This window comes from Sturnira hondurensis, unplaced genomic scaffold (assembly GCF_014824575.4).
Source record: "Sturnira hondurensis isolate 20B ecotype Veracruz unplaced genomic scaffold, ASM1482457v3 Scaffold0022566, whole genome shotgun sequence".
Taxonomy (NCBI): domain Eukaryota; kingdom Metazoa; phylum Chordata; class Mammalia; order Chiroptera; family Phyllostomidae; genus Sturnira; species Sturnira hondurensis.
Genome location: NW_028095197.1, coordinates 6,141,792 through 6,166,864, shown reverse-complemented (window position 1 = coordinate 6,166,864; position 25,073 = coordinate 6,141,792). Strand labels below are relative to the sequence as shown.

The window sequence follows — 25,073 nt, the reverse complement described above, 5'->3', positions numbered from 1 at the left end:
AGCCAACTTGAAAGGGGTCCTAGAGGCCAAAGCTGGAAAAATTTGAGCAACAAAATAGATAATGATAGTATTGGATTATAACCACAAAGGAAAATAAATACACATTAGTCCATACTGATATAATTAAATGATTGAATAAATGAATAAACTGGGGAAAAGGAGCAAATTATTTTTAATTATAATTTTTATGTATTAAAAAGTTACTTATTAAAATTTATTCAAAAGTTTTATTTGTAGAAAGAATGAGAGAAATTTTAAAAATACCTTTAGAACATCATAGTAATAATTGCTGGTGACAAGATCCACTGATTGCTAAAATTCATGAATAAAACTTTAAAGAGAAACATGATATTTGCATATACTATAAGAATCTCAACCAAAATAGGTGTTAATTACTATAGTTGTTTTAACGTGTGTCCACAAATTCTCTGATACTCCTTTCTCTAGGTAATGGAACTTAATTCCTTTCCCAATGATTGTGGCCTGTGACTTGCTTCTGACTAATGAAATGCAGTCAGAACAAGAGAAAAACAATAATTTTACAGTGAAGAAACCTGGCAAATACTACCCTAAATGATTAAAGTTAACAGCACTAATAATAAGTCTTATACCCCCTGATATGCTGTGCTGCAAGAGACACATCACCTGTATGGTATTCTCCCCCTACATGAGAAAACATCAGGCAAATCCAAATAGGAAGAATATTCTAGAATATGTCTGCCCTTCAAAAGTCAAGGTCATAAAAGTCAAGAAAAGGCTAAGAAACTAAGGCGACTATGGAGACATACTGATGAAATGCAGTATAGATCCTGGAAAAGAAAAAGGGATATTAATAGAAGAATGAGAAATTTGCATACACCATGTGGTTTAGACAATGGTGTAGATTTGAGTAATGTAAAATGCGAAGATTAGGGGAAGCTGAGTGAAGGGTGTACAAGGACTCTCCACACTGTCCTTGTAACTCTTCTGTAAATATAAAAATATTTGAAAATAAAAAGCTTTTAAAATGGCCCTCAAGTTTTTAAGTTAGCTGGGGAAATGGTTGTGCCATTAACAAGATAAAGGGAGTTAAAAGGAAGAAGTAGGTTGGAGAGGGGTATGATAGCAATGGAAGTAGTAGGCAGTTGGAAATGTGGGTCTGGAGCTGAAGAGAGAGGTCAGAGCTAGAGACATAGATTTGGGAGTACAACCCCAAAAGATATTACTTGACATAATTTTATACTATTATTATATTTCCACATGCAAGAAGAGAGCATGTGGAAGAAGCCAATGACTAAGGAAAGGATTTATGTCTAGAGCATGACTGGAGGAACAGTAGGGAGGATGGTCAAAACAGATAGATACAGGGTGTTTCCAAAAAAGCCAAGGGACATCTGTGCCACCTGCTGGAGCCTGCTCTTCTGTGTGGGTCTCCCACAGCCCTGGCATGGCCAGCACCATGTGTGAATCCTGCAATGACTGGTGCTGTGCTCAATCCATGCACTGAGTTCTCAGCCAAAGACATTGACAGGCACATGGACAAGTACCAGGGGCTTCGTGTGCATCATCACCAATGTGATCTTGCAATGAGACAAAATAGACACAAGCTACACTCAACTAGCCAATATGCTGAATGTGGTTCACAGATCCTGGCTTTCCCTTGCAACCAGTTCGAGAGCCAGGCACTAATGCTGAGATCAAAGAGTTCACCACTGGCTATAATGTCAAATTCAATATGTATAGCAAGATCTGTGTGAACGGGGATGACACCCACCCACTGTGGAAGTGGACAAAAGTTCAATCCAAGGGAAGGGGCATCCTGGGAAATGCCATCAAATGGAACTTCACCAAGTTCCTCATTGACAAGAACAGTTGGCATGGTGAAGTGGTTTAGTCCCAAGGAAGAGCCCCTGATCATAGAGAAGTATCTGCTTTGTTACTCATAGCTCCGCAAGTGTGTATCCCCCATCCGAACCCACTGCCCACACCCCTCAGAGCCTTCCACCCAGGACCCATGACAGTCTGTCTGAAAACCAGCCCTCTGGTGGGACAGACCTGAGAACCCCATGTGCCACCCTGTGGGAGAAAGGCCCTCGGCCTAACCTGGCTCATAGCTGGCATTCCCACCCCTGGGTACTGTGTGATAATAAAGCATACAAATTGGCCAAAAAAAAAAAAAGCCAAGGGAAAATAGAATTTCTAGAAAGATTTGGTCAGTACTGTCCAGTGATACTGGTAGGTGATGGAAGATCACCTGAGAAAATACCACGAGATTTTAAGTAGGAGCTCAGGGCTGACCTCAAAGAGAACAGTATTAGTAGAGTAGGTATGGAGAGGTTGGGTGGAAAACATAGGAATCAAACGGCCAGGACTTGGGAAACAGGCTTGCTCAAGCCAACCAAATGGACTTGTGTGGGAGCCAAGGGGAAGGAGCACCTGGAGGAAAGTGGGACGTTCCTGAGCAGAGAGGCAGAAGTGCTGGTGAGAGCAGGTGGGTAAGAGGGCTGGGGCCCAAAGCTCAAAGAGCAGAGAGAACCTTGACCAAAAGAAAGGCACTGCCATTTTCTGCTGCAGGACTCAGGCTGAAAGCTAGAAGCCCTGGGCCAAGGATTGCTTTTTCCCTCCACCTGAGCTAGGAAGTCAGTCTGTTTTCCATGTCTTAGCTTACCCCACTGTGGCCTAGGAAGTATGTCAGACAGGAAAGGAAGTAAGATGAAATAATAAACTTAATTCATCGTGTCTTCAACTTTTATCTGAGATGGAGAATAATTTGTGTATTAAAATTAGGCATTAAACAGCATGACAGCATGATTTCTATGGGTATATGTGTGTATAATAAAAGCTACCCTTTATTGACCACTTACCATGTGTCAGGGATGGTGGTAAGAAGTTTATATGCGTACATTATCCCATTTAATCCTCCCAACAACACTGTGAGATGAGTATTATTATTTTCCCCAGTTAAAGATGAAAAACAGACACATACAGATTAGAAATTTGATCAAGACTACACAGATAAGTAAATGGCAGAGTTAGGACTTACTCTGAAACACCCTTAACCACTGCTCTGTACTGCCTCTTACTGACACTCATGTGCCTGTGTGTGCACAAACACATAAGGAGCCAGGCTGTATGCCAAGAGGTTAATGTGGAATATAAGTCTAGGTGATATGACTAAGGGTGTTTTTTTAAATATTCTTTTGTCCTGATCTCATACAGTGACTACACATTCCTCTTGAATTCAGAAAAAAGAAATCAGTATTTTATTTTATAAAGTTTAAGTTTGGGTGCTCTTTGCCAAAATCCTGTAATATCCATGACAGGAACAAAGCAGGTGCATTCTGTCCAGCCGCAGACAAAGGAGACTCTACCTTCTGTGCAGCAGTACAGCCTCTGCAGTGACAGGATGGAGGATCTGGCGTGTGTGGCCGCGCGTGTGTATGAGCACGTGAGTGCAACGGCTGCAGAGGGGAGGAGAGGAGTTATCCAAGGATGTGCCAGATGGAGAACTCTCTGCCTCACCTACAGCCACCTTGTCCCTGAGCCAGGCCCATTTAGTCCTGAGCATCCAGAGGTACTTGAGATATTTTTCACACATACCAAGATCCTCAACTTTGCACTTTGTTGTAAATCTGGCCAGGGAGCCAGGCTGCTGGCATGAAGCCCAGGCTACAGCCATAGCAAGTGATTGGAGTTATTCTGGAGCTACTTCAGGCCATGCAGGACATGTTCCAAACAAGCAATTGATATTAAGATTGGGCAGAGAGGGGCCAACAGCATTTAAGTATGGCATTAACCGACAGGCAGGGCTCTGTCCTAAGCTGCCCAGGTCTTCAGGTGGAGGTGGTTCAGGACCCTGGATAGCTCCAGAGGGGGGCTGTCCTTGCCAGGTCTGAAAAGCCTAGGTGACTGAGTTCTTAAGGCCCTTGCATATTTAATTTTAAACAGCCTTCCTGCACATGTCTCTAGTTGTGAGGGGGGCTGCCCTCTTCTCCTTTGAAGATAAGTCCGATGGATCCAAGGACTCCCCCTTATCTCCTGCCCCACCTTCCCCCACAAACATCTAGCTTGATTGAGCTCTCTGCTGAGGTCACCATCACTCTGAAGATGAAATAAGCTTTCAAGACAACCATGTCAACTTCTGAGGTGTCCTTAGCCAGGGCCTGACACCCTGATAGCTCAGAGCTGTAGGAGTCTGGGGGGAGGAGTAGTGGAACAAAGGAATGTGAAATGGGCCTTTGTCTCCAATACCCCTGAGCTTCCCTCTTCAATCTGAGAATGAGGAGTAAGGGGCAGAGGAAATACTGAGCAAGTTTCAACCTGAACCTGCAGCCTTATATCACTGTACCTTTAGCCTGGCATTGGGAATACACTTGATTTAAAGACATCACTTTTAGGGGAAGGGCATTGATATAAGGGGAAAGGTCATGGATATAGCAAGTAGAAACCACAGAAATGAAACTAGCAAGTCTGGAGCTTCACAGCCTGCCACCCCTACCCTAGCCATGCACATGGGCCCTAGACAGAGGAGAGTTAAATTACCACTGTAGAGGGGTTTTCTTCCCAATTTCCCCAAATCATCCAGAGGAGGACTGTGTGTGAGGAGTCTGACTCTCTGTGAGCAGAGTCATAATCATCTACTAGGGATTTGATTTTCTAGTTGAAATTTCTTCCTCTACCTCCAGGCCTCTTCCATGGCTAAATGAATCGGAACAAGCAAATGAAATTGCTATGCCCTCACTTTGATTGTCTAGGCTAGTGAGTGAGGAAGAAGGTAAGTCTGCCTAAATTGAATATGAGTAAAAACACTCAGGATCCCATCTCTACCAAGCAGCCCTGCTCTGGGCCTTGTGCAAGTCTCTCCATTGCTTTCTTCACCTCTTTTGGGCTCCTGATCCCTTATGGAAGGCAATCTCTGAGCCCGAAGGCCATTTGACATGTCTTACATAAGAGAACTTCCTGCCCTGGCTGGTGTGGCTTAGGAAATTGAGTGCCACCTTGCAAACCAAAGGGTTGCCAGTTCAATTCCCAGTCACGGCATATGCCTTCATTACAGTCTAGGTTCCCAGTGTGGGGCACATGAGGGGCAACCACACATTGATGTTTCTCTCCCTCTCTTTCTCCCCCTCTTCCCCTCTCTCTAAAAATAAATAAATAAAAATCTTTTTTAAAAAAGAACTTCCTGGTCAAAGAAATAGATGGTAAGACCATACTGAAGCCACCAGATAACAGCTGCAGGCTCCCTCTCTTAGCCAGCCAGTCAGTAGGATAGGGAAAGGGCAGGGAGGAGGAAAGAATATTAGGTGTTTCCTAACCCATGAATGGACCTATCAGAGTTTGGGCTGGAAGGACTAGGGCTACTGCCACCCCTTGCACTCCTGGAGATGGGAGCATTAACAATGTAGCAACTAATTTATTGATGGGAAGATGCTCAGAGGATCTGGATCCAAACTGTCTCTCAGCCTGGCCCCTCTCTTGCCTTTAGAAATAGTGTATTCCAGCTGCCAGGAGAGGCCCTTACTGTGGGATTAAGCACAGGCTTTTGACACACAAGGAAGCCGGGAGTAGAAATGAGAACAGATGAGGACTCTGCCAGACCCCAAGAGAGTTGTTTATGTTTGTTTTTGTTAGAGTAGAACAGGTCTAACCTCATCCAAAGCTTGCTTTTGGCCTGTTCTCTTGGGAGCAAAGGTGCCCACCCCCCATGTTTGCCTTCCTTACAGTGAATGCCCTGCAGTCATTGTTTTATTTAGGAGCAGTGATTATGTGACCACAAACCTTACTAAATTGAATATAATTCTGAGCATTCAGAAGAAAAAAACAGTTCAGGACTCAGGGGAGGGAGCAGCTGGCTGGAAAGAAGGGCCCATGAATTCTAATCCCACGACTGCCATCTGGCACTGACCTGGGACAACTCATTTACTTTCTGCCCTGGAGGCTCTTTCTAGAATCTCGAGGTCTGAATAAAAACAGACCTGTGAGCTCAGAGAGTGAATCGACCTGTCTAGACTGTCAAAGTCAGTGCAGCTCACAGGCAAAACTGGAATCCACAGACCCTATTATCCAGCAGGAGGTTTTGTTTACTGTTCAGGGAGGTTTCTTATGTTTTCCTTTGCTGTCTCCTTGCCCTTATGTCTGAACTCCCAAGAGCTCCCCTGCCGTGGGCACTGCACTGCCTGGTAAACAGGGTTGCAAACCCCACATTATCAAAAAACTCTTTGAACAGACAGAGGATCAGAGCAGCCCCACCCCTATATCCCTCCAAGGGGTTTTCTGAAGGTGTAGATTCTAAGCTGACTGCCCATTCCTCTAATACTCAACAATAAGAGTTGAGCCTTACTCAAGTAAAGGCCCAAGTAGGAGTCTATATCTGATCTGAAAGCAAAATTGGAGCCTGGCCCTTGAGTCACAGAGAAAGCTCAGTCTGCTTAGCTGGTGACCAGTCTCATGAAAAGCTGACCTGGGGTTGAGCTGCTGCTTTGACCATGGACCTTAAGTGGGGTTTTAACTGGGCCAAGTTTCAATGAAGCAAGTGAGGAAAGATTCTGGGGACTCCTACTTTGGCTGTGTTCCAAAACAACTTCCCGGAAGGTGATCTTTTAGCCCTCTACCAGAGGCTTACATAGATGAAGTGGTACTACAAGAAGTACATAATGCAACACGTCTGCAACACCATTAGATAAGCCCTGGCACAGCCTGGCAGGCCACTGGCCTTTTGCCACCCCTCTGTTACCGAAATATCTTTGCTGTGGCCTCAAACCTAGTAAAGGGAATCTATTATGAGACTGTGTCCCTTTGTTCTCTTTGCTAGGCACTGGGAGGACACACTGGAGAAAGGCATGATCCCTGCCTTTATGAACATTTATTAAACAGATAAATTACACAAATAATCATCTAAGTAAAATTTGATAAGTGCATGAAAGAAATGTATGGAAAGGAGGGACTGTGAAAGTATATTACAGAGGGGCCTAACCTAGCCTGGTATTGATGAGGAGCTTCATTTAAGGGGTGATGTGTCAGCCAAGGCCTAAATGATAAATAAGATCTAGCCATGAGGTGGGAAGGATTTTGGTGCCCCACCAAAAGCAAAAAAGGCTGGCAATACAGAGTTTAGTGAGGTGGGACAAGAGTGTAGGAGACAAGGTTGGAGAAATGGAAAGGAAGGTGAGTAATTGCTTCTTTACCACCATTCTTAGCTCAGTTTGAATGACTCCTTTCCAAAAAGGGGTAGTTGAGACCCACCCAAAGTGCCACGGCTTGCCCCTGGGGAAAGCTGGTGCTTGTTCCATCTCTATAGCACAGGGGACTCTCACAGGAATGCTCATGAGAAACACTTCTGCCCTCAGCCTGGGATTCACACAAATGGAGTCGGTCCTCACCTGGTAGCGCAGCTCAGGGGAGGAAGGAGGGAGGAGGCAAGAAGACTGGGTACTTATTTTTCCTACAAATCCTCTCTGTATGTTTTTCCATTGCTTTGAACTGTTTATTAATACATGACAGAAGCTATTTCCCTATTTAGATGGTTCCACTGGGAATTCCACACCACCACCCCCCTCCTGAGGTAGATAAAAAACATCAGCTTTCAAGATTTTATACTTGGATTTCAGAAACTAAATTACATTACTACGTCCGGTGAGACGGCGCCATTGCCATTCCTATCTGCATGCTCCAGGCACTGTGAGGCCGATAACATCAGCATGTGGAAGCAGCTCGATCCAGACAATTTGCAGCTGGCTGGAGCCTGATGGTGGCGGGCGGGGGGGGCCAATGGTGGCAAAATTCTCTCAGAATCCAGAGCAGCCCAGGGTTGACTGTAGCCTGGGATCCAGGATTTTCAGGTTCTTTCCATAGACCATAAGTTCTCTCCTGTCTGCGGAGAGACAACTCACCTTAGTACTACCTAGATGTAACAAGGAGTTGAAAATTACTCTCCTGAACATTGGAATAAGATAAAATCACTGAGGATCTGATCCTCAGGTTTTCATTGAAGTGAAAGATAGAAGGGAGTGGGGTGTGGGTGAGGGCAGTGGAAGTCATCACATGAACAAGGCAGGACTCATGAAATTAGGTGTCCATATAAAAGCAAGATTATGCCTGGAAATGGTTATTCTGTGCTTCTCTGAAGCCCAGATGTGAGGCCTTATAGCTAACCTTCTGACTTCTCCAAGGTTGTGGAGTGAAGAGAAAGCATTGTTCCCCTGCCAGGAAACAGGAACTTTTGAGGTTTCCTCTCTAACTGTAACCAAGATTTAGCACAACAGAATGAGCATCCTTGTAAAATCCATGGGGAAAAAAATCAGCGTATTTCAAATGCATTAAATAGCATTAAACATTCAACTCTGGTAGCATTTTTAGACCAGCTTTTGAAAATAGTCAACAGTCTGTCCATCCCCAAAATATGATTTTTTTTCAAAAGCAGTAGGCCCCAAGGTCAAGATTTTGGGAAAAGTCAGTCTAACCTCATTGAGGTTGCCAGCCCTCTGCCCTAATGCAAGCCTGGCTTTCCTAGACCTCAGTGCCCTCCCCACTCACCCGTAGGTTCTAGTGTTTGAATGCAGGAGACGGAAGAACTAGAATCCACCCTACCTGTAACTACATAGTTCTTAACTTTCCTCAGAGTGGAATCATACAATTACTGACTCTATTACTATACCTGAGGGGCGGATTAATAATGAAGTCAAGTGATTCTTCACTTTTGCTTTGTTTTTATAGAAAAACACTACTGATGGTTTTTTAAGTGAGAAGTCATAACCATCACATAATCATAATATCACTCAGAGTATAGGTTCCAAGGTTGAGCCTCTGCTGGATGTTCATAGTTGGTGAAACAGTGATTCAGCATTCTAGAAAAATCTCAACACAGTCTTCTCTACTCTTGAGTTCCAGGGTGATCCTGTTAGGTCTGTGCAGGCCTCCTGCCCCAAGAACTAGAAAACCATGGTCTTTGCTGCTTTTTGCTACCTCCTAGGGTGGATGGTTCAAGGCTAAATCAGGGAAATGTGGTACAGCCCCAATTTGGAGTACCCACTCACCTCTCTGCTTGCAGTTACTTCAAAGTTGGTCAGGCGTTGGTCGCCCTCCCTTTTCTTCAGCACGCTCTTGCACACACTTCATTTTTTAAATTACTCTTACTCTATCTTATTTTTTAATTTTTATTTATTTATCTTTAGAGGGGAAAGGAATGAGAGAGGGAGAGAAATATCAATGTATGCTTGCCTCTCGTGAGTCCCTTGCTGGGAACTGGCCTGCAATCCAGGCATGTGCCCTGATTGGGAATTGAACCACGATCGTCTAGTTCGCAGGCCTGTGCTCAATCCACTGAGCTACACCAGCCAGGGCTCTATCTTATTTTTTAATATGTTTTATTGATTATGCTATTATAATTGTCCCAATTTTTCCCCTTTGCCCCCCCTTGACCTGGTACCACCCTTCCCTCCAATAATCTCCCCCTTAGTTCATGTCCATGGGTCATACTTATAAGTTCTTTGGCTTCTCCATTTCCTATACTATTCTTGACATCCCCCTGTCTATTTTTGTACCTACTAATCATGCTCTTATCCCTGCACTTTTCCCCCCATTCTCCCCTTTCACCCTTCCAGCTGATAACCCTCCAAATGATCTCCATATCTATAATTCTGTTCCATTCTGATTGTTGGCTTAGTTTGTTTTAGATTCAATTGTGAATTTGTTTCTATTTCAATGTTCATAGTTTTGATCTTCTTTTTCTTAAATAAGTCCCTTTAACATTTCATGTAATAATGGCTTGGTGATGATGAATTCTTTTAGCTTTACTTTGTCTGAGAAGCACTTTATCTGCCCTTTTATTCTAAATGATAGCTTTGCTGGATAGAGCAATCTAGGTTGTAGGTCCTTGCTTTTCATCACTTTGAATACTTCTTGCTAGTCCCTTCTAGCCTGCAAAGTTCCTTTTGAGAAATCAGTTGACAGTCTTATGGGAACTTCTTTGCAGGTAACTGTCTTCTTTTCTCTTACTGCTTTTAAGATTCTCTCTTTATCTTTAATCTTGGCATTTTAATTATCATGTGTCTTAGTGTGGTCCTCTTTGGGTCCAACTTGTTTGGGACTCTGTGCTTTCTGGACTTGTACGTCTATTTCCCTCATCTAATTATGGAAATTTTCTTTCATTATTTTTTCAAATAAGTTTTCAATTTCTTGATCTTCTTCTCCTTCTGGCATCCCTATGATTTGGATATTGGTATGTTTGGAGAGGTTCCAGAGGCATCTTATACTATTATTTTTTTTAAATCTTGTTTCTTCTTAATGTTCTGGTTGAATGCTTATTTCTTCCTTATGTTCCAAAGCATTGATTTGAATCCCAGCTTCCTCTCCTTCACTGTTGGTTTCCTGTATACTTTTCTTTATTTCACTTAGTGTAACCTTAATTCCTTCCTTTATGTTGTTGCCATACTCAGTGAGTTCTTTGAGCATCTTGATCACCAGTGTTTTGAACTCTGCATCTGATAGGTTGGTCATCTCCATTTCGTTTAGTATTTTTTTTTCTGGCCTTTTGCTCTTTTCTTTCATTTGCACCATAGTATTTTGTCTCCTCAATTTGGCAGCCTCCCTATGTTTGTGTTTCTGTGTATCAGGTAGAGCTGCTTTGACTTCTTGTCTTAGTACCGTGGTCTATAGTAGAAAAGGCACCTGTAAATTGTGCAGGGTGGAGCCTTAGGTAATCATCAGGGTGGGGCAAACTGCTTCACTACTTTGTGGCTCTGTGTGGGGGGTGGGTTTGGAGAGGGGACAGTGGTGCTTCCTGGCTTCTAGAGGTTTTCCTGGTACTTGCCCCATTTCTAGTCACTTCACCCACTCCCTGTATGCAACTGGCACCCTTCCAGTTGTTGCTGGGGTGCTAAATCCCAGAGTGGGTGGGTTTGCATATGTTCTAAGATTGTGCAGTCCCTTCAAGTGAAGTCTCCTAAAAATGTGGCCAAATCTTCCATCACCCCAACCCCCACTGCTTTTTATAGCCAGAAGTTATGGGGATTTATCTTCCCAACGCTGGAATGCTGGGCTGTGCAGTTTGGACTTGGGCTGAGATCGCTGGCTCCCAAGGTAACCCTCCTGATTTTTATTCACCACACATAGATGTGGGACTGTCCATTCTGCTGCCACCATCTCTCCACACCACAGTGCATCTCTGCGCACACCTCTCTGCTTGTCTCCACATCTCCACCCCTCCTATCCATCTGGACGAATGTGGCTTCTTTAAATCTTTGGTTGTCATACTTCCATATAGTTTGATTTTCTGACAGTTTTTGTTATTTATTTTGAGATTTAGTTATAATTCTCTCTGTGGTTGCACAAAGAGGCAAAGCATGTCTACCTACACTTCCATCTTGACCAGAAGTCCACCTACACTTCTTAAGAAATATCAGAACTGCCATGATCTCTGGACCATGCCTGGACTTCCCTAATGGATGGCTTCTCTCTGTGGAGAATCTCAAGCCTCCCAAGAGACAGACTCCTAATTGCTGAAAACAAAATAAAATTGTTGCTGAACTCTCAGGAAACCAGAGAACAAACAGTATGTCTTGAGTTCTCTTAGTTCATGTTCAAATAACTTATCCTTCTCTGCTAGCTTTTTCCCCTACCCTCAGCTATCTAGTCTCTCCCATCATAAAAGTACTACTCCAGGACTCTAGTTCTGGTTCCCTCTTCTCTTACATTATTCTTCTCAAAAACTTGTCCTTCCCAGACAACCATGCCACCAGCCTCTCATTGGTCCCCTGTCTCTTTGACCACAGCTGTCGATCTTCTTCTGCTACCTCTTCACTATTGGTGTTCCCCATGTTCTTCCCTTTGACCTTCATAACTATAGACATACACATACCCCTGCACAAAACAATATCATTAGAACTTGCTCCTATTTCTGTTTCTCTGTCTTGTTTGGTGGCACCACAATTCACCCAGTCACCTGTGCCAGGATAAAACCTGGGAGTCATCTTTGCTTAGGTATTTTCCCTCAAACCCAAATCCAATCAGCCACTGAGCCCTGGTGGTTTGACCTTAATGTGTTTTTCTTCTCCATCCCCTTTCTTTAACCCCACTGACTCTGTCTTTTTTCAGACTTTTATCACCTCTTGCAGTGCCTCTTATCTGGTCTCCCTGACTACAGTCTAATTGTTCCTTCACATTTTTCTCTTTATACTACTCCCAGAGTGATCTGTCTGTATATGATCTGACAATGAGCTGAAAATCCTTCAATAGCTTCCCATTATTTCCAGTTAAAGTCCAAAGCCCTGGACTTGACTTATAAAGCCCTCCACAGTATTAAGCCTTCCTCCCATTCTAGTCTCATCACCTGCCACTTTACCTCCTATTATGTAATGTTCCAAGAAAATTGAGCTATTTCTTTTCCCTGCTATATAGTCATATATGTCTTCCTCCCTGCTTCTTTTCCCCCCCTCATTTCTTCTTCATCTGGTTCACTTCTACTTTCTACTCATCCTTCATGCCTCAGTTTTCTTTGAAGAAGTCTCCCTAGTTTCCCAAGGTAGGATAGGTATTTTTGTCCTCTGTACCTACAACACTCTATACAAATCTCTGTCCTAGACTCAGCATACAATTAAAATTATCTGCTTATTCTTTTGCCCTACTCACTGGTCTGTGAGCTCTTCATGGGCAGAGATCATATTATCTTTGTATCCATACCACCCATTATAGTGCCTAAAATATAAGTGCCCCTAAAATGTGGGACCAGAACTGAATTTTGGTGGCTGAAACTTTTCATCTTCCTTTCTTGTACTGACCTCTGCTTTTCTCTCCTGGGCTCAGCATTCTTAGTTCCCGATGCTTTTTCTTGCTTGCAGCTTCCTGCCAGTGTCTCTCTCTTTTTGCTTCTTGAGTTATTGACTACTTAAGTGGCTCCAGTATTTCCTTCCTATGGAGACTCATTGAGCAGGAAGTTGGTGAGCAGAATGCATCCATGGCACTTTCTAAAGAGGAGCTCCAAGTGTGTGCTGAGCACTGAAGACATAATTAGACTAGTACCAGCCTTCAAGCACCTGCTTTAGAAGACAACAGTCCCACAGCTGTGTGGTTCCGATATGATGTTAATCTCATGACTTTATCTGATGTCTCTGAGGAGGGGCTGGGTTACAAGAAATGAGCAAATTAGATTAAAATCCTAGTGCTACTACCTTTAAGGTGTGACTTTGAATATATTACTTTATACAGCTTGGTTCTTAACTTTCAAAATGGAATATTTACCTTATTCTTTTAGGTAAACTAAAAGACCAATATTACCTTGGTCTTTTAGGGGGGTTAAATGAGATAATATATATAAAGCTCCCAGTACCATAGCTGTACACATAGCAGGTATTCAAGGAATATTATTTAAATGATTTGATGGATTCCAGAAGAACCACACCTGGGCTAAGCTGTTTGAACAACTCCCTTCTTGGGCCCAGCCAGAGCTCTTAGCAGAGCTGCCTCATGAGCTTTCGGTAGTCCTCTTTTACCTTCCCCCCACCAAACTATTGTTCTTTTTTCACACTAAGAATAGAACCAGGTTAAGGGTGGGGAAGAGAGCTCTTTGAGGGCTTTGTCTGGAGGTGATGTGTGTGTAGAGGGGCTCGCCTAGAGCCCTGCTATTTAGTGTGGGCCCTATACTGAAGCACTGGTATTACCTAGGAGCTTGTAGGAAACACAAACACTCAGGCTCCACTCCAGACTTACTGAATTAAAATCTGCATTTAAACAGTATCTCCAGATGACTTGTATGCACACTAATGTTTAAAAAGTGCTATCCTAGAGATACATGGATAGGCTCAGCAGGTAAAGAGGGATGTGATCTGTGCAGGTGTGTCAGAGCTGTCTGGTGAAGGCAGCACAGGTGGGGAGGAGCTGGCTGTGGGAGTTGTAGTTAAGAGCAAAGGAAGTGTTCCTCAGAGATGTGGGGAACTCTTTGGGTGAATGAGATGTAGGGGAGCTCTTCAGGTGAATATTGGTTATTGGTTGTTTCAGGGACCCTTCCTAAGGGTTCCTCAGTAATGAAGCTGGACCCTTGAGTTAGCCAGTCAGTGTCACCGCACCAGCCAGAGAGTGACAGGTGGGCAGGGGAAAAGGCTCTCTATCCTCCTTAGCCAGGGACCACAGAATCATCTAGCTTAAAATGAGCATTGTATACCTGGAGAGATGTATAACCAGCAACTGGCTAGCTTCATGACTGAAAACTTGCCTTGAGCTTGTGCTAGACTAGAATCTCCCCGCTACTCTTCCACCACCAACTGGTGCCTATGCCCACCCCCCTTTCTCTCTCTCTCTCTCTCTCTCAAACACACACACACACACACACACACACACACACACACACACTGACTTCTTGGTCAACCCTCTCCAACCTCCTTTACTTTTGGACTGTGCCCTGAGCCTCCAGGGTTTCTTAGCATTGGCCTCCCTGCTGAGCAAAGCAGGCCTGGTGAAAGTAACTGCTGAGGTAGTGAGGGTTTGTTTTGCCAGAGCACAGATGTCTCTCTTAAGCACTCTTAGGACTGAATCCTTGTTTGCCTTCCGAATAAAAATACTTCCTCAGCCACCCACCTAGAGCCTCTTAACAACTCTCTGTGGGAGATGTGTTTTTGTATCTCAGTGGTAAAGGAAAACCCCTGCTGTACTCAGCCCACCCCTGGGCAAAGTAGGGGTTGTAGCAGCGGCAACTAAAAGTAGTAAAAATAGAGACTGAGCCCCAGAGATGAGCCAGTTATTGTTCTAAATCCTCTTGACAAAGTACCCAGTTACCTAATATCCAGACTTCTTGTTTAGCCAGGCTTCTGCCCAGGCCTGACCACCCTTCATGCCTTTCTGCCTCTCACCCTCTTTTCTCCACCTTAAAAATACATTTGTGTGCCTCTCATCTCCCCTCCTTAAACTGAAGTTTCCTTGACAAGAATTAGATCTTGTTTTTCTTTTCCCAACATACATTGTGCGCTGCCTGCCCCTTGTGTGTTCAGTGAATATCAAGCTTTTTAAAACCTGTAGTGAGCTTACCCATGTTTAATTTCCTGTAACAAACAGGAAAAGCACAGGAGACTGCTGTGGCTAGAGAGCTGAGCTTTAGAGATGTCTTTGTGGACAAGAAGTGGAGCTTGCTAGGCGTCATGGGGGTTAGAAAGTTAGAACAGGCTGAAAAGGAGAGGAAGGGCAGGAGCAGGAGATGCCACAGAGGGGAGAAGCTGTTTAATATCAGCCTTCCTAGTCCATGGTTCATTGCAGACGAGTAGCTCTTTACTCTTCAAAGGCCAAAAGAAAGGGATCAGAGATGACAGCCCTGTGAAAGCATCCCATAGACTGCCAGACTATTACTTTGCTTTCTTGGAAAACCAACAATTCCACAAGATTCATGGACCAGTGCAGGTCAGGGAGAGTTACTTGAGTAATTGAAATTGCCAAAATCCTCAAGTGAGATTTGAGGCCAAGATCTAGAAGAGGATTTACAAGTCAGTCTGGCCCAGACTAAACATCAGTGACCACTGACATTTTTCCTTCTTCAGGTTTCTACCTTGCTCAGAGGAGGGGACCAGTCTCAAGGACTGTCCAACCAAATGACCTTTATTGATACCTGGGCAGCATCTCTCCTCAGTGTCCTATGCTTCCTTTCTTACCTTAAGGAACTGGAATCCACATTCTGGAAGGAAATGGAAAGATATTCTGGACCACACTCCCTAAAGCTCTGTTAGCCCTGAATCTTTGGTTCCCTTCTTTCCCTCCTCTGGGCCCTGCCTGAGAAGCACCCCAGGTCAAAGGAAACTCAACCCAGAATCCCCAGCCCCTCCAGCTCCCTTGATTTTATAATCACTTCCCCTCTCCTATGAAAGGCCTTATCTCCAAAATCTGTGTTATCTGAACCTGAAGTTAAAAAGAGGAGAAGGGACTTCTCCACTACTCACTCTCACACCATTTTCTCCTACCTCGGGCCCTGCCAATCAGACTTTCTTTACCATTAAGGTAAAATGTACACAACATAAAATTTACCATTTTAACCATTGTTTATCTATTTTTTTTTAAAGTTTACACCTTTATCCCTTTGTCCCTTAATTGAAACGGTCTTTTCCTAAAGAGGTTGAAATGGAAGGAGCGGGGTGAGTGCAAGATGTGGGGCTCAAAAACCTTTTAGGTCACGAGACTTTATAGGTAACACCTGTGTCTCTAGCTGGTTCAAGATAAGGCAGGAGCCTCCTCAGCATCTGGCTTGGGATGAGCTTAAGGGTGGGAATGAAGGGGCCAGGCCAAGCCAAGCCAGGTCTCCCAGAGGAACCAAGATTTCTCAACTTCCGGCTATGGCTCCTGCCGCTTGGGTCATAAGGCTTGTTCCCTAGGCCTTTATACACAGGCTTTTCTCAAGTCACAGCTGCTACAGTAGGTGTCCCTGAGTTGAAGTATTTGTCCTATATCCCAAACAAAGGCTTCTTGGTTAAAGGGATTCCCTATGAGTGGGAACATGAATGAATAGTAGAACATCAATCTAGAAAAACAGTCCTACCCGTAAAAAAACAGAACAGGATTCTAAATCTTTTTTAAAATTTACTGGTCTCTTTTCTCCCCATTTCAAAAATGAATCCAGTTCTTTGCCATCCTAGTACTAGCTGTATATCCTTTATTATTCTTTTCTTTTTGTGTTTCTGAGTAGCTATTTTTGAAAAAATAAATAATGGGAAAGGGAGTAGGAGCTGCCTCCCTGCCCCCATAGGAACTTCAGACCAATTCTCCCACCCTATGTCTGAAAGCAAGGGAGACTCACTGTAAAGTTTGCCTCCTGGCTCTGTGATTACAGTCACAGTTCCTATGGCTGACATGCTGGCACAGGCCAAGGACCAGCTGAAGCATGGTGGCCAGCTGCCTGGCAGTACTAATGCTCCATTTAGAGCCTTTCCTTCACTCAAGCCTCAGTGTAACAGTCTTCTCTCCTTTCATTTTTAATTGGTGGCCTCGAGTCAGGAGTATTTTGTCTGGTAGGTGACGCCCAAAGGAAACTATATTCTTTGAAAGAAGATTCCCCAGAGGAAACTAGGTAAATAAGGACTGGAGCAGAGCTCTCTAGGAAGATAATGGATAGATAGGATGACCTGGAATTCCCTGACACACAGTGAAAAATGAAATATTAAATATCGCTATAGCTCTCGGTCATGACTTGAGGCATTGTAAATAAGAACAATCCTTTGGGAAAGCAGTTTGGCAATGTGTATCAAGAATCTTTAAAATGGTCATGTTTTCGACTTAGAAATTCTACATAATGTAGGAAATGATCCTAATGCAAATATATGTGGATTTCAGTGTAGCACTTTTTATTATTGTGAAATTTGCAAACAACCTGAATGTCCCAGATAAGTGAATGGTTAAAAAGTTATTGAATATCATTTCTATGGATATTATGCAGCCATTAAATTGGTGGTTACAAAACTATGTAAAAATATGGAGAGTTGATTATTTTCTAATACTAATTTTTAAAAATACAGACCATAAGATACAGTGTATTGTTTTTAAATGTTGTTCCATGTGCTTGTATTAGTTTGTACTCTCTGGTTACAGGAACAAAATCCAACTCAAGTTAGTTAAAGCTACAAAGGAAACTGAACTTTAAGGACACTAGGGTTTCTTATAGTGTCTAGGGTCAGGCATGTAGGCAAGTCTTAGAAGTCTTAGATTCCAGGTCATCATATCTATCCATTATCTATCTAGTCTAGGGTAAGCTCTAGAACCAGAACCTAAAACCTAGGGAACACTTTCTCTATCTCTTGTGTTTGTTTCTTTCTGAACATCAGCTTTATTCTCATCTCCAAGCCCAGTGGCTTTCTCTGCTATTAATCCACAGTCTTCAGCTTTGTATCTCCCTTTAGTCCCACTTCCCAATTCTGGGGAGACTCTGATTGGCTCCACCTGGTCCATCAGGGTTGGGACCACACAGAACCAACATGGTACCTAGAGGCCTACTGCTGACCATGAGGACAGGAGTAGCACTAACTCCCAGAGAGAGGAAACTCCAGAGTGTTGCTATATTAGTATACACACAAGACAAAAATACACTAGAATATGAACAGATGTCTCAACATGGTGAAACTATTAAGGTGATTTTTTTACATTATAATAGATCTGTTAAACTTACTGTTAACAGAAGTTACTAAGGCCCAGGGTCAGCAGCACCCTCCTCCACTTTGGTTTTCCCAATAACAGCCACCACAAAGATACTAAAGCTTGGTGGTGCTTGTTTTTAGTAGTGAATTCTCTCCTAGGAACTGCTTAAGGGTACAGAAAATCCTCGACTATTTACAGGGCAATTTGAGGTCTTAAACTCTAGCATGAGCATAAGAATCCTCTTCACTTCTTTTTGGCAAACTTTGTCCCAAATGCTCTTCAGAAATGTGTTGTGCATAAAGAAAGAGTGCTTTCCTCCTTTGCATTCTGCTGTCAGCACTCAGTCCAGGACTGGAAAGAGAGTGGACACTCAGTGTGTTGACTTTATTTGAATTGAGTCATCTTTTAAAGAAAAACATGGAAGGTTGAGGAGATTTAGACTGGTGAAAGAGGCCTCCCTGAGTTGGACAGGATCCTCTGCTCCATCTCCTAAATTCAGGCTTCACAGATTTTTCTCCAGCTTGTTCTGTTCTTCCCTTCCTTGTAAGAGCAACTAAACATTTGGAGAGACTATCTCTTATGTTTCTATGACTCTCCTGTAGGTATTCCCCCAAAGACTTTAGCCCTATGAGAAGTCTTTGTTCTTTCCTATAAGTGGGATCTCTAGTCTTAATATGTCCCAAAGGGATGTAAGTCCTGGCCAATTGCCTGGCACTGCAAGCAGTTCCTGGAGAGATCCTGGAGAAGGAGAGATGGGGGAAATAAAAGTAGTAGCTGCTTAACAAGTGCACTCAGGAAATGGGACTCAGGACTTTGGACCATACCACAAAGCTGTTACTGTCCTAATGATTCTCATGTTGAGGTGTGGAGTCAGAGACAGATGGCAGTGTCTTAGAAGATGAGTGAAAAGACATCTACAGGAAAGTAGAGAGGTCTAACCAATGCCTGGATTGCTACTGAATACTTTTGGACAGGAGATTAAGTTTCTGCCCAGCCATGGACATTGGACATAAAGACATTGTATATTGACTTAGGGCCAAGATGGAGGCATAGGTGGAAACACTGTGCTTCCTCACACAACCAAATTTAAGGTCAACAAAGATTTAAAAACAAAAACACAACCAGAACAGACAGAAAATTGAACTGTACCAAAGTCCGACAACAACAAACCATTCATCCAGACCAGTAAGGGGCGGAGTCGGCAGCTGGTAGAAAGGGGCCATGGCAGGAAAAAGTGGCAGGGAGGAAACAAGCAAACCCAGTGAGGCACGCGAGGCAGTTGGCTGACCACGGACACACATTCACGTACAGATAAACCAGGCAAAAAATGGGCAACGAGACAGACTGCAAAACCCAGGGCCCCAGCACTGGGAATTAAAGCCTAAAAGCACCGATTGAAAAAACTTGCCCAGGGTGGGTGGTTTGAGGTTCTGGGAGAGACTCCCAGCCTCACAGGAGAGTTCATTGGAGAGACCCACAGGGTCCTAGAATGTACACAAGCCCACCCACCCAGGAACCAGCACCAGAAGGGCCCAATTTGCTTGTGGGAAGTGGCAGAGGGGACCAAAATCCAGGAGACAGTGGAGCAAGCACCGTTGTTCCTTCTCTGACCCCACCCCCCACATACAGTGTCATAACCCAGTGACTTGGTTGCCCTGCCCTGGTGAACACCTAAGGCTCCGCCCCTCATACATAATAGGTGTGACCAGACAAAAAAAATATGGCTCAAACAAAAGAACAAATCAAAGCCCCAGAGCCAATACTTTTAAGTGACCAAGAGATAGCCAACCTATCAGATGCACAGTTCAAAATACTGATTATCAGGATGCTCACAGAACTGGTTGATTTTAGTCACAAATTAGATGGAAAAATTAAGGCTACACTAAGTGAAATGAAGGAAAATGCACAGGGAACCAATAGTGATGGAAAGAAAACTGGAACTCAAATCAACAGTGTGGACCAGAAGGAAAAAAGAAACATCCAACCAGAAAAGAATGAAGAAATGAGAATTCAAAAAAATGAGGAAAGGCTTAGGAACCTCCAGGGCATTTTTAAATGTTCCAACATCCAAATTATAGGGGTACCAGAAGGGGAAGAGGAAGAACAACAAGTGGAAAAGTTATTTGAACAAATAATAAAGGAGAACTTCCCCAATCTGGCTAAGGAAATAGACTTCCAGGAAATCCAGGAAGCTCAGAGACTCCCAAAGAAGTTGGGCCCAAGAAGGAACACACCAAGGCACATCATAATTACATTAGCCAAGATTAAAATGAAGGAGAGAATCCTAGAAGCAGCAAGGGATAAGGGGACAGTCACCCACAAAGGAGTTCCCATCAGACTGTCATCTGATTTCTCAAAAGAGACCTTCCAGGCAAGAAGGGGCTGGAAAGAAGTATTCCAAGTCATGAAAGGCAAGGACCTACAACCAAGATTGCTCTATCTATCAAGAAAGCTTTCATTTAGAATAGAAGGGCAGATAAAGTGCTTCTCAGATAAGGTCAAGTTCGAGGAGTTGATCATCACCAAGCCCTTATTCTATGAAATGTTAAAGGGACTTATCTAAGAAAAAGAAGATAAAAATATGAACAGTGAAAGGACAGCAAACTCACAGTTATTAACAACCACACCTAAAACAAAAGCAAACTAAGAGGACAGCTAGATCAGGAGCGGAACTATAGAAATGGAGATCACATGGAGGGTTAGCAACAGGGGAGTGGGAGGAGGAGAAGGGGGGAGAAGGTACAGAGAATAAGTAGCATAGATGGTGGGGAGAAAACAGACAGTGGGAAGGCAAGAGTAGTGTGGGAGATGTAGAAGCTAAAGAACTTATGACACATGGACATGAACTAATGGGGGGAATGGAGGGAGGGAGTGTGCAGGGTGGAGGGGAATGAAGGGGGGGAATGGGACAACTGTAATGGCATAATTAATAAAATATGTATTTTTAAAAAGACATTGTATAACTCTGTAAAATATGATATCTAAACATGCTTACCTCCTGTCAAAAGATGTTTTGAGATAGTGGCATTACCCTGAACAGGGGGACCACAGCCCCAGATAGTTTCTGAGTTCACCTCTGGACAACTTGTGACAGATAGCATTGGTCTTTGATACTGTATCATGCTGCACTCGCCTGTCAGAGAGTGGTCTCAGGTCCAGGTCTTCCCTGCTTTTCTGTTCCCTTATCAGCACTGTCCTCCTGGCCCTGTTCCTGCACTAAGTCTGTCGTGCTCCTGGCTTTTATCCAGAGGAACTGAACAGGGTATAGACAGGACTCCATTCTAGAAGTAGCCTTTCAGCATTTCACAGCTCAGAAATGCCTTTGCCAACTCCCTCCTAAAACCAGAGGAAATTCATGTGTGTCCAGCAAAGAAATGTTAGATAATGTTTGTATAAGCACTGTGCATCTTCATACTTCATTCTAAATCCACTTGAACTTTCATAATCATGAGAATTAGTGCTTGGAGGCTAAGACACAGGTTGCTTTTCTTGTGGGAAAACATTAAAACTGAATCATGTCTTTCTCCTGACTCATCCATGCTCAGTCCACAAAACAAAGGCAGAATTGTTCAGCACCACGGAGAGCACCTTCCCTTCTGGAGATGAGATCAAGGGTGGGTGAAAGATCAGAATTTGTAGCTAGGAGGTCTGATGTCCTTACACTCGTGTCCAGCTACCAAATATCCCTCTTTTCCCGTCTGTAGTATTCAACCCCTTCCTTTACCTAACTTGGATTTTAGGAATGAATTCCCTTAACTTTCCACTCATCTTTCTGCCTCCATGATATCTGCATACCCCACCCACATTTACCTCCTTTTCATTTTGGTAAGAAACCTTCATCCTCTGGCCCAAGGTTCTGGTTCTATCTCCTCTTGACTCCTCAAAGACCATTTCTCATCAATCATCTTTTCTACCCAGATTCCTTCCCCTCAGTGTAGTACAGTGGTGTTCCCTAGCTCCAAAAAAAAAAAAAAAAAAAAGCTACAACTCCAAATCATCCTCTGTTCATCCTCTGTCTGTTATTCATTCTCATTTCTTCACTTCTGATTCACTTCTGAGTCTAGCTCCTTGGAAGAATAGCCTGTGTTCCATTTCTACTTCTCTATCTCCTATTTCCTCCTAAATCTCCTGTAATCTAGGCTTTGTTCCTACAGACCCTAGGAATTAAAATTGAGCTTGCGGAGGCCACCTATGACTTCCTTATTTCTAAATATTGTTTTTATTTTATGGATCCATCTGTTTGACACTTTTTCTTTCACCTTGAAACTATGTAAATGGCTTTCTAGATCTTTTCCTACATTTCATCTTTCTGCTTCTACTCAGCCTCCTTTTTACATCATTCCCTAAAGTTGGGTATGTTCCAGAGTCCCATCTTGGTTCTTGACTTTAAAAACTCTCCTCAGTCTGAGATGACTTACTATCCTCTGTGGCTTCCATCACCATCAGCCTATGCCTCTATCCTGAGATCCCAAACTTAAAATGCCACTAATGATATCAAGCAGATGTCCAAAAGACACTTCAAAACACAGCATGTTTCCAACTGAACTCATCTGCCTTTTCCTGGCAGTGTAGCTGTGCCTTCTCCTTCATTATCTGTCTTACTATGTAGTATCCTTTTCCTAATTAATACAGACAACAAACTAGGAATGTCTGGACTCCTCCTCTTACATTTTATCTCTAGAGCCTTCCAATTCTACCCTTCTTAACATCCTCTTTTCTTTCATTTTATCTTCTGCTTCTGCTTAGTGCTGTCTTTTGCTGGCACTTTTGCAACAGTTTCCTGATTGTCCTTTCCTCCAGTCTAATTCTCCTATCATCCATGTTCTATATGGCCCTCAGAGGGTCCTTTTACACCTCAAATCTGATCAGATTACTCTCCTGCTTAAGGCTCCATTGATTCCCCATTATCTTCCAAGTAAAGAACAAAATCAAAGCCCATCTTCCACCACCATCTGAGTCCTCCTGATCCCATGACTTTGTTTCCTGCAACTTTTCATCATACCTTCTAGGTTTCAACTATAACAAAATGCTGACTTATCCCTGAATGTGCGATGTTGGTTTTACACTTCTGAGCCTTTGCAGAGTTTTCCTGAATGTCATTTCTCCTTCCTCTTAAGCCAACTGGTGAACTAGTGTTTTGAGATATTTTAAGGTGGCTTCCTCTGTGAAGTTTTCTCTGATCATCTTCCCTTCATCACTTCCCCCTCTTCTTTTCTATGGCTCTTGTTACCTTTATTGATAATTACTGGAAGCTCCTTAAGGATGGGCCTATTTTCTGTTATTCTTTATGATCCCCAGGCTTGCTTGCCATTGTTACATAAGTGAGGGAAAATTGAAGCCTAGTGAGTAAGGAGAGAGAGGAGTCAGAATGTTGCATTGGTCAGGCCCTCCTCACCCTGTGGAGAGAACACCTTTTCACAGATACCTCCCCACATGAGCCAGGCTCCAACCTGTGTGGTGCCAGGGCTGCAGCTGTGAGCCAGTCACCCACAGGGCATACTGTCCATGATTGTGCAGGCCTCATGGAACCTGCACTAGTAATAACTTCATAGCTAACACATATATAGTGCTCAGTATGTACTATACTAAGTACTGTATTACATGCTTGCATATATTAACCCATGTTAGTCTCACAAGAACCTTTGACATGGGTATTAGTATTAGTCCCATTTTAAAGCTGGGGAAACTGAAGCCAAGATCACACAGCCAGTAAATGGAAGAGCTGGGATTTATAAAGAGAGTAGGTTGATAAGTTGATAATTGTTGAAGCTGGTGATAGTTACCTCTGTTGAAGCTGGTGATAGTTACCTCGGATCTCACTATATTGGTTTCTCTACTTTTGTGTAAGTTTAATAATTTCTATAATAAAACATTTTTTAAAGTCCAGATTGGATTAAATTAGAGGATTTTTTTTTAAAGCAACAGAACCCTTTCTCCAACTGAAAATATTGCGGAAAGGCTGATATGTAAATGAAATAAAAGTAGATCTACTCTGGTTTCAGAGAAGCCAGACTCCCTCCTATGCTCCCTTCTTGTACTCAGCCCCTCCCAAGGCTCAGGGTTCAGGGAACACAGTTTAATGAAAATCAGTGGACCAAACTAAGTTTAAGGATTCTTCTGGCACTTTTGCCTTCCTCTCATTATGTTGGCTCTGCACTGGCCATTAGCCTATATATCCTGTCCCAGAAACAGTAAGACAGGGCTATTAATCATTTCTGTAGCCGGTGGAGAATTTAAAGGGTTGCAGAAACATGGGCTGCTATTAGAGATGAATTTCAATGTCTGTCTCTGCTGAGTGTTTATTAATAATCTTGCTAATCCCCACTCTAGTTCCCGGATCTAACTCCTATCAGATGTCCTTGGGGGCATTTTAAATTCTCCCTGATTTCTTGGAGCCAGATGCTTCCTTCTGCCTGGATTCCTCTCTGATACTTATATTCATGAATATTTCACATTTAAGCTCCCTGATTACATTTCCATGTGATGATCATAGTGCATTGGCTGCGTTTCTCAGGAAAGACATACAGGAAGTCCACAGTAAAGGCCCAAGTTTTCAGGCACAGCGCCAGAGATCTTTGTTCTTGCCAGTGAGATGGCCTTTTATCACAGACGGTGACGGGGAGATGCTGAATGGTTGGCTTTGCATGTGACCTCTCAGTCTAGGGCTTTGCACCCTGACTCATGACCCGAAAGGACTGGCAGTTTCACTCAGGGATCAGATGACACCAGGACCTTCCCAGTGCCTTTAAGGACCACATGTGGGTCCCTGTGACCAGAGTTGCTCAACAGCTTCCCAGCCCCCAGGCAGGCCCCATCCTTCCTGCACAGCCTCCCTCCAATGTTACCACTGCGGCCAAGTACCTCCAGCCTGAGAGAAGAAACTGATGAACTCATCTGTACTGAGAGGGGGGAAGTTAGCCCCAAATGCCTGAGGGCTTGTGCTTTAAAAGTCAACCCAGGGAAAGGACAGTGAGGCTTAGAACTCTCATGGGATAGATGGG

At 43.4% G+C, this 25,073-nt stretch overlaps 1 protein-coding gene and 1 pseudogene across 8 annotated transcripts in view; both read left to right on the top strand.

Moving 5' to 3' along the window:
- Positions 1–25,073, top strand: part of FAM219A (family with sequence similarity 219 member A) — a 57,615-nt gene that overhangs the window by 23,487 nt on the left and 9,055 nt on the right. The gene's annotated exons all lie outside the window — the stretch shown is intronic.
- Positions 1,389–2,064, top strand: LOC118979630 (phospholipid hydroperoxide glutathione peroxidase-like; annotated as a pseudogene).